At 36.4% G+C, this 10,422-nt stretch overlaps 1 long non-coding RNA gene across 1 annotated transcript in view; it reads right to left on the bottom strand.

The window, feature by feature from the left end:
- Positions 1-613: 613 nt before the first annotated feature.
- Positions 614-10,422, bottom strand: part of LOC116978438 — a 31,089-nt gene continuing 21,280 nt past the window's right edge. The window contains exon 2 of the long non-coding RNA XR_004413452.1: positions 614-845. This is a non-coding gene — a long non-coding RNA (uncharacterized LOC116978438). The remainder of the gene's footprint in view (positions 846-10,422) is intronic.

Raw genomic sequence — 10,422 nt, 5'->3', positions numbered from 1 at the left:
CTCTGAACTAAATGAGGAGGCCAGTGATAAGTTCGGATGGTCAGCATCTGACCTCCATGTAGCAATGTGCAGACACCAGTGTCTAGAATGTGTTGCATCACTAGCCAAAGCTTCTCCACAAAACTGTTAGTTATCAGTATAAACTGGCTCATTAAATTTTTGTTTTTATCCTTTCCTGTAGAAGTAGGAACAGGAGTACTTCTTTAAGCCACACAAAGAAATGTCTTGCTTCCACTCGTACCTTTCAGAGAAGATGTCTGTAAATCATACATCTTACTTCAGGTGGAAAGCTTTCAGGCCATTTAGTTGCCAAAATAACGTATACCGTTAAATGGGTGATTTATCAACCTACTAAAATCAAATAAATTCTGCTAAAATCTGACTTTAATGAGCATGCGTGTATTTAAAACACTACTACCATTGAAGTGGACATAATTTCCCTTGTTCATGTGATAATTGTATATGTGTTGGCTTTGTTATAATATGCTGTAGAAAATTACTTTGTTTCTCTCACATTTTGTGAACTGTGGAATATTTGAAAGCATCATGTTGTTAACTACACGATTCTCCTTTCAGTAAAATGAGCAAATGAAGAAAACCTTGAGGCGACATGTATGATTCACTCGGTGCAATCTGGCCTGTATTATATTATTTTCAAAACTTTACTTCCTGTTCAAATGTAAATAACAAAAGCAAATTGTGGAAATAATGGAATTAGCTTCTAGCCAGACTCTCTTTCCCAGTGTCTCACAGTCGATGACCTCTCCCCTTTGTGCTTGTGTTGGCTGCCCACTGAGGATGTTCTGGCTCCTTGCCCATTAGTGCACAGTCGTGGGTGGTCACACCTTTGTGGGGGGGGAAAAATGGGAAATGGTTAAATGTCTGCTCCCAGTGAAATTAAGAAAAATGCATATCTAATCTGCCAGTTTGCCAGGCTAAGTGATTCGACTTTATCAACCGAATATTTTTATCACTGCAAAGTCAAATTAAGTCAACATTTGGGAGTGACAAGAATAAAGCTGAATCCATTTCGTTCATTCATTGTAACTTTGTGAAATGTGGTTGAAGTTAAATATTGATAATATATAAAGACATTAAATGATTATCCAGAAAATGATATGATGCCAAATAGTCTGTATTTCAGACCAAACCCATATTTCTCAACAATCCAGCAATTAATTGATATCAATCACATTTACTAAAGTAACCATGCGAGCCTTAGCTACAGCTCTTCTTTTTAAAGTCTATGTTTTCTGCTTTCATGTCCTGTATAAGTTACTGATGTGCTGCAGTTTTTTCCCTTCCATTCCCACACTCCTGGGTCATGATCTTTTTTTGACATGCAGGAGCAAAGCACCAGTTTTCCCATGTGAGATGTAGCATTTCTCCCAGGAGTCAGCTAGTTTGTTGACCAGATGGTTCAGGCTAAGTCATCGACCCTTAAGAAGCAATGTTTTCCATGTTCCTAGCTAAATAGAAAGAACCAGATTCTCATGACATAAAGAAAGAAGAAATTGCCATTTAATGAGATCTTGAATGCATCCCTGTATCAATTCACACCCTATCCCATTTCTCCCAATGCATTTATCATAAAAATCGATATCTGTGAATACACAAACATTCTATATCTTTCCTAATTGGCAAGCCCTTGGCTAAAAACTGTGGTATACAAGTTTGAATATTCTAAATCTGTTGTGAATATACTTGAATATTCTGGGGAAGAGGATTTTAAAAGTGCACTGTAGAATGTGTTGGTTTAAGTTTAAGTTGCAAGAGTCAAGTATCTGATACTGCTTTAGTTCAGAGTTTGCTTTAGGTTATAAAGCGTGTCTTTTAATAGCTCTATCTCCATTACATCCTCTATTATATGACTGCAAGCTGCAGTCAAAGATCCAATGGACACTGCTAGCACAACCCTGTGAGTAAATAGACATTTTCTCATATCATTCTTAACTGACCACACCCTTGGCCTAAAAACCATGATAAACAAGTTTGCATGTTTTAAATATGCGATGCAGAAATGACGGAATAAAATGAAATTTTTGAAATTGAAATTTCCTTCCATGGAAGTAACTGCTCTTGTATTCGGGTATATCACGGGGAACTGAGAAGCAACTCTGAATCTCTGAGTCCAAATCCTAGAATGTCCATTTTAGTGAAATAGCTTTTCAGCATCTTTCTTGTTAAATTTCTGAAGAATGTTATATATTTCAATGTGAATATTTTTCTTTTTTAACAAGATAATTTAAAAAAAAACTATTATTCTTGATCTCTCCCATACATAAACCTTTCATTCCAGGAATCAATCTTGCAAACTTTTATTATTTCAGTCAATTATTTCACTTGGGTAAGATCAAACCTACAGGCAGTTACTCCAATTGAGGTCTTGACAAAACTCCATATATTATAGCAAGACTTCTTATTTCTTGTACTCTAAATGTGTTGTTTATCATCTAAATAAATTGAATTGGCTGCACTACTTTTTTGGTATTAATATACATCCAGTAAATAGCAGCACTTTTATTAGTTCCTCACTTTTGACATTCCAGAAGAATTATTATTTATTGTTTGAGCTGGGTTTCATTGTTTGATTCCTGAATTGAACGTCATCTATTTTGCATTAAATAATCTATTTTGTATTTATTATTCTGCATTAAATGCAGGATAAATCATGGAAAACATATGTTTTAGTAAGGAAGAAGAGTTTGGTCATTCTCAGCTCATTCAGCATAAGAGGCCATTCACCTGATCATTTTGTTGCTATCTCCTTGAATGAATTGCCACTTAATCCCAATCCCTTGCTTCTATCACTATAATTCAGCAAATAATTCCTTTTCAATCGCTGATCTATTTCCCTTACACAAGTATTAAATCTTCTTTCTCAACCTTCCAAACAGTATTTCCAGATCATAAAATGTTGCTGTATAATTATTTTTCCTCTGACAGTCTCTGTTCCTTTTGCCAATGGTATTAAATCTGTGTTATTTGATTATTGATTCTTTGTCCTTGCTCTATCAAAACCTTCTAGATTTTAAACAACTTTTTAAAAACTATGCTTAATATTTCCTGTTTCAAGGAAAATTAGCTTAGTTTCTCAAGTAAAGAAAGCAAAATATGCTACAAATATTCACAGGTCAAGCAGCTTTAGCGGAATGAGAAGCAGAATTAACAGTGACCTTTCACCAGAATGGAGAAAAGTTTGGGATAAACAAGTCTTGACGTTGCAGGGAAAGGCCAAAGAGGGTGGAGGGGGGAGAGAACACAGGGTCAGATGTGGGTTACAAAAGAGATTAAATGCAAATGTGATAATGACACAAGGCAAAATAAACTGTCTTGGAACAAGTAAAATAAACAAAATGTTGTTCTCGGAAAGATGTAAATGACAGCAGTAGATTCATTAACTGAAGTTGTTGAATACTAGTTGTGCTGAGATTAAAGATGAGGTCCTATATCTCAAGCCTAATGCAATAGCAAGAATGAAGCTAACAACTTTTGAAATTGATGAGAAATGAGATTGTCCAAAACAAAACTTGTTCCATGTGCTTCTAGAGTGTCATTTCTAATCTGTTTCTTCGGTGTGAGACAATCTCCAGTGGTTATAAACTGATCTCCTTAAGAATTAACTTCCCAGGTATCTGTTTCTCGTATGTCTCAAGATTCTATGTTAGCACTTAACGAATGTTGAAGGAGTACTGTTGCTTTTTAGGAAGGTGTAAAGCTTGTTCTTTGGACTATTAGGTAACTGGTAACTTGGCAATTGTAAGATTAACCAGCATTCCAATGAAATTTGAATAGGAATAAGAACCATTTAATGGGATACTGGTACATTACACTTCTAAACTTAATAGTGAAAACATCAGTTATTAAACACATACCATATTGAAGCTCAACCTACGTGGTAAAATGAACGATAATAAACAGAAGATTTTATCCAAAATAAGTTGAAGCTATTTTAGAAGTCTCATGTCATTGCTCTTTAAACATTTGTGTCAGTGGATAATATTTATAATTTATTAATGTAGTTATAAACCAGTTTGATTTAATTTAGAGATGGAGAAAGGGGACCTTTTATTGATCAAGCCAAGTCTTTGAACTTGTTAAAGGTAGACTATGTACTCAATTAACATTAAATTATTTAGAGGTTAGATATTGTAGGTTTTGACCAAGGCAATCAATTTAATTGATCCACAGCTGAAAATAGTGAAGTGTATCAGGAATGATATGGCAGTGGGAATGACATGACTTTGCCACTCTAACCTTGGTTAGATCTCAGAGACTGACACCCATCAAAAATAAACCAAGGGTCTAAGCTGCCATTCGATAATCAATCTAGTTCCATTGTTTCTTCTGTCATGAGCATCACATCAATGATGCAGGTAAGTTTCCAAGCCAATCTCTTTTCTTCGGTTCTGATCTGTTTTCATGCTCAAAACCCAAGATATTTTCCAGTTGCATTTTCAAGATTCCATTATTGCACATGTAGTGTTAATTGTGGGTTAATTGTGGGTTCCACATCAATTGCTGCCATAATTGCATGCTTGGAGGCATTTTTGTACAGGCACGTCATTCACATGGAAGTTATGCGATTCAAGGTCACCTTCCTTGCACTAGAATATGTTGGTCATATTTCCGGGTGCTCTGGATTCCTCCCACTTCCCAAAGACGGTGGGCTTGTAGGTTAATTGGCCTCTGTAGAATTGCCTTCAATGATTACAAATCATGTTCAATGATTACAAATCATCAAAGGAAACATTGGGGGGGGGGGTCTTTGGCCATTGTAGATTTTGCATATTCAGGTCAACCCTTCAACCTCAAGACCAAAAACCAATGTATAATCTGACCTTTTCATAGTGTGATCTAGTGGATACAAACTTGTCTAAAAATTCTTAACTCCTATTCTACACACATTTTTTTGGGGGGGGAAATTAACAGCCCAGACTACGCTTAATATCTTTTGTCATTATTTTTCTTATCTAATTCTCCTTTTGTTATTCTGATGAGACCGAATTAAAAACCAACACAAGTCTTTCCAGTAGATTATTTTCATCTAGAATTTATATAATTTCCTTCTTTTGCTACCATTAGTAGTTATTTCTCTCCTAGTATTAAAATATGTTGTAAAGTATTGTTATTTAAATTCTTCCAACGGTGTTGCATTCAGGCAGAATCAGATATTAAATATTTTCCCATCTTAAAATATCCGCAAGTAAAAAGTAATGTGGACATTGTGAATAGCATTTGTATAACAGCCAGAATAGCTGGATAGATTTGGTGATTGTATCTCACCTAAACCTGAAAACACACTAACTGCTGCCTTTTCCTGCATTATGACTTGCCCACTGAATACTGTACAAATATATGATGATATTCAGAAGTTTTAATTATGAGTTGTGTTTCATGGAACTTGTGTTGACAGATGGAGGAGGGGCGACTAATGGAGAAGATGGTGGACGGGGGGGGGGGGGGGGGGGTAAAGAGATGGGTGCAGAGGCAAAGAACAGGGGAAAGTATCCATGTATCCCCCAAGAGTGTGTGCGTGTGCGCTGTGCAACAGAACTTGGCCTCCTATCATCTTAGATTTCCTTCCTAATGGACCAAGAACTCAGCTTCTCAAAACTGCTTGGTAACTGATGTGTAACAGCCAGCAATATAATCAGAATTGAAGTACACCATCAGAATTCCTCAGCTTGGGTGAATGCAATTCATTTTCAATCCCAGGGGAGCAGAAGAGGAGAGGAAAGTCATATTATTAATATGACAGATATATTTTATTTGGAGAGCAAACTAAAGGTGAATTTTAGCTTCAAAGGAAACAAAAATCATGCAGGGTGCATCATAGCAAGGAGGAAAATAGATTGCTAGTCTGGTATCAATCTAATAGAAAAAGTTGCATATTATTGTATATGTGTCAATACTTACGTGATTTTGCACAAAAAACACTGTAGTTATGCTACAATTTGTAAGAGTTATATGTGTTCCTACTTGCACTTGAGATTCAAACCAGGAAATCAATGAATGGTTTCCAATATGAAGTAGATGTCATGCTGTTCATACAAGTATTAAGAAAACAAAGGTAAGATAGTTTATCTCTATAATAAATCCCTGTATGTTGTAGGAAATAATAGCATGCCAGTTGACATGGCCTTTTCTAATAGACTTTCTATCCTCTTATCTGAATGCAGCATTTCAATATGGCACTATAAAAAAAACATATTTTCATATTTTTCCATTTGCAAAATAAATATGTTGCTAGTTATGCCACATGAGCTAAACCAGAGGGCAAAAGAGTGATTCTTTCCTCTACAAGTCATATCCAATGTACATTCTAAACACGCAGAATGTAAAATAATTTGGATCAGGCATTTCTTTCTAGAAAAACGTTTGCTGACATGTATTTCTTCAATTGCAAAAAATGACTGTGAATGAAAATCAAGGCAAAGGCAGTTTTGTTTTGAACTTTTGAAAGACAAAGAAAATGCAAAGGCAATGTAATTTATCTTGGGTGTTTGTTAAGGTTTGTGGGACTAAGGATTTATGAAGCTTCTGCAGTGAGAAAAAACAGCAACTGTCAGTGAAGCCAAACCCCTTTTCGTGTATAAACCCAGACATAGTACTAAATTTCAACACCATTAAAGGAAATGCTTTACTCTTCAACTGCTCAAGGGTTCATGTTATTCTTAATTCCCGTCTCCCATTCCAGACATCTTTTCTGCTTTCCCACAGTTCAAATGTATATCCTGTCTGTAAAAAGCAGGCTGGGATATGTCACGCTATTGTTGCGCTAATAACAGTATGTGGTGGAGCTTCAAATTCAAGAATGCCTTGCATTTGTGGTCATATAGCTTCTGGATCATCTTAGCATTTTATCAAACCAGCTCTGGTTCTTTCTGGCAGTGAAGCCAAAATTCTCTTTATAGGATTAGTTATGGTGATCCTCAGGGCATTTGGATGCTATGGACACTATGGCACAAGTCGAATGGGAGCTGTCGGTTTTGACGAGTGGAGCTCATCTGCAACGTTGAATCACAGAGTCACTCAGCACAGAACAAGGCTCTTTGGCACATCATGCCCATGTTAACCATCAAGACCCTTCTTGATAAATCCCATTTTCTAACACTTGGCCCACAGTGTTCCAAAACCTTAGGAATTCAAGTGTAGAGATATTTGCATTTTGAGAGAGTACCTGGCTGCATCACCACCTCAGGCAATGTGGCCCATGCTCCAACCACCCTCTAGGTGAATAACGTTCTTACTCAGATCCTTTCTAAACCTCTTACCCTTTACCATTAATTTATGCTCTCTGATTTTAAATATCTTTGCTATGGTGAAAGGTCAGAAATGGAACACTGATTTTCTCACCAGAGCCCCCTGTTTGTATTTTGGTGCCACATTCATGGAGAATACAAACTGAATTAGGAGGTAGTACAATAATTATCACTACATGTCATGCACAAGTGATATGGATATCATTCCAGCTTTTTAATACTTGGATGAAACCTCCACCAAGCCGCAGGGAAAAGAAACATCTCTAAAGCACCTAAACCCAGAGATAAACAGAAAACCCATGACCTGAAGAACCAGTGATGGATGAAGAGAGCACATGAGGTCCAACAACTCTCCAATAATGTGCATGGATTCATTAGTGGTATCAAGGCCATCTATGGGTTCACACCTAAGCCACCCCGCCCATATCCCCCAAGAGAGCCAAGAAAGGAGATGGGCTTTTCAAAGACAAAAAGGGCGTCAATGTTTGCTGGAAGAAACACTTGATAAAACTCCTCAGCTGTGACTACTGTTGAGATGAGCACCTTTGACCTCACCCCATAATAAATGATCCAGTCCAATCTCACTATAATACCGACTGTACAGAAGCCAAAATAGACCATTGGCTAGCAACAAGGCTCCATCTGCAAGACAGTAGGCAGATCGGATTGTGGTAATTATAAAGTGAATTCCCTGAGGTCTGTCGCAGCGAGTCATCACCAGGCTCCTGCTCAATTATGCTTTCCCAGAGGCTGGAGAGCTACTCAATATACCTTTGTTTGCCCACAGAAATTAATTTCTGAATTTCATTAGATTCATGCTAGCATGCAAACCTAACCAACAAATCCACAACAGATCCAATTATGCCGCAGTCTATTGCCAACTCACGATGCGTCATTACCCGGACTGGTTTTCGAATCTTTCTCATGATACATAAGAACTATTAAAACCATATTGAATAGTTTAGTACAGAAGTTTGGATGTTTTGTGACAATTGTCCAGGATACTGGTGGGTATTGTGTTCAGTTTTGGTCACCCTGCTATGGAAAAGATGCCTTTAAGGAACAACTTTTTTCACACAGATAGTGATGGCTATATGGAACGAGCTGCCCAAGAAATTTTTTGATACAGGTATAATAATAACATTTAGACAGATACTTGAATTAGAAAGATTTATAGGCCAAACATGGGCAAATGGAACTAGCATGGATGGGACTTCTTGGTTGTCATGGATGTTGGGCTAAAGAGCCCGTTTCTCTGTTTTATTTATTTATTTATTTTCTTATTTATTATTTATTTATGACACCATGATTCAATAATCATATGTTATCCCCATTCTAGATATAAGGTCACCCCAGTTTAGTCATCAAGCTGCAGAATGGAAAAAGAGCACACTACCCAACAAATTGAACTACCTACCTGACCCAACTTTGGAAGAGTTTGTGGTTCCCACATAGCTTCATTAGCCACTTTAGAGCCCACAGTAGTAACATGCCATCCTTGATCCTAAGAGTCTGCCTAAGAAGAATCTGGATAAAGTTCACAAATAGGGCGGCAGGGTGGTGCAGCGGTAGAGCTACTACCCAACAGAGCCAGGAACCAGGATTCGAACCTGACCCACAGATGCTGCATGTATGGAGTTTGTACATTCTCCCTGTGACCTGCGTGGGTTTTCTCTGAGATCTTTGGTTTCCCCCCCACAATCCAAAGACGTACAGGTTTGTAGGTTAATTGGTTAGGTATAAATCTAGAATTGTCCCTATTTTGTGTAAGGTAGTGTTAATGTCGACCATGGATCACTGGTCGATGCGGACTCATTGGGCCGAAGGGCCTGTTTCCCCACTGTATCTCTAAACTAAACTAAAAACTATTACAATTTAAAAAATAATCTTGCCATTGGATAACTTTAGTACTTGAAGACATAGCAAAAGAACAGCATATTTAGATGATTTTATTGCAAATGTTATTGATAGTTAATTTCCAGCTGTTGGAGGGCTGGAATTTTACAACTTACAATTAAGATAGAAATGCTTAAGTTCTAGTGAATTTATTCATTTGTTGAACAGTGAAAATGAAAAGCAGTGCTGAAATGGTTCAATAATTTCTGTTGCTAAAAAAATGAATCCTAATGCACTGTCAGCATCTATCTACCAAGTATCTAGGAATATTTCTTTTCCGAATATTCTCGATGCTGGAAGCTGGTGACAAGATTTTACAAAAAGAATACTTGCCTGGGAATCCTTTGTTTAAAAATGATTTTTCCATTTTTCAGATGATGTGATGTTTATGCCTGTCTCAGTTAGTCAGGAAAGATATTTGAAGATACATTTTTACATTTTACAAACTATGTATAATATGTAATTGTGAGCCAATTACTGTAAAGTTTCCTAATTAAATATAATCATCATTGGTAATTAGGATTCCTGTTTCTCAGAGGAAACTTTTAAAGGTTTTTTTGCACGAATACTGCAAATGGATTGGACACACCCAGCAAGTCTATTGTACATTAACTGCAGACAGGGACATATATTCATTGTTAACATTGATTTGAAGAGTATGTTATTGATTTGTTATGGTTAATGACACAGCACTTGTTGATCTTAGAATCATTTCAGTCATATTTCTCCCACAAATACAAGGATTTCAAATGTTAAAAAGTTTGTCAAATATTATTATACTATCAAGACAGATTGATGTAGTTTGATGGAATTTTGCTCTTGTTGGAATTGAATTATTTTTGTGGGTATTGTTGAATTATGCTTTAAGTAAGAACATTTATAATACTACTGAACAACCTATCAAAGGTGAGATACAATAACTTCAAATAGATATACTCACACAACAATGAAAAATGATGCGTTTCAACCCATGGTAAAATATATGGTGGAACAATTTTCCACATTTTTGGGTTGAAATCTTCAACACCAATTATTACAATTGGGAACTGAATATTTTATGTGTGTTATTAAGAATCTACTTCATCAACCTTACTATTTTGGCTGCATTTAAATTCCTCTTTTTTTGTAATATTCTATTCTGCCAACAAATACCTACAATTCTAGTTCCAAAGGAGAAAGTACAAAAATGTAGAGATGGTGAATGGTCAAAGTTCATTATTGTTGCAAACGATTTCAAAGTTTAATTCACTCCCTTTAGATA

Source organism: Amblyraja radiata, chromosome 11, assembly GCF_010909765.2.
Source record: "Amblyraja radiata isolate CabotCenter1 chromosome 11, sAmbRad1.1.pri, whole genome shotgun sequence".
NCBI lineage: Eukaryota > Metazoa > Chordata > Chondrichthyes > Rajiformes > Rajidae > Amblyraja > Amblyraja radiata.
This window is presented reverse-complemented; position numbering and strand designations above follow the sequence as displayed.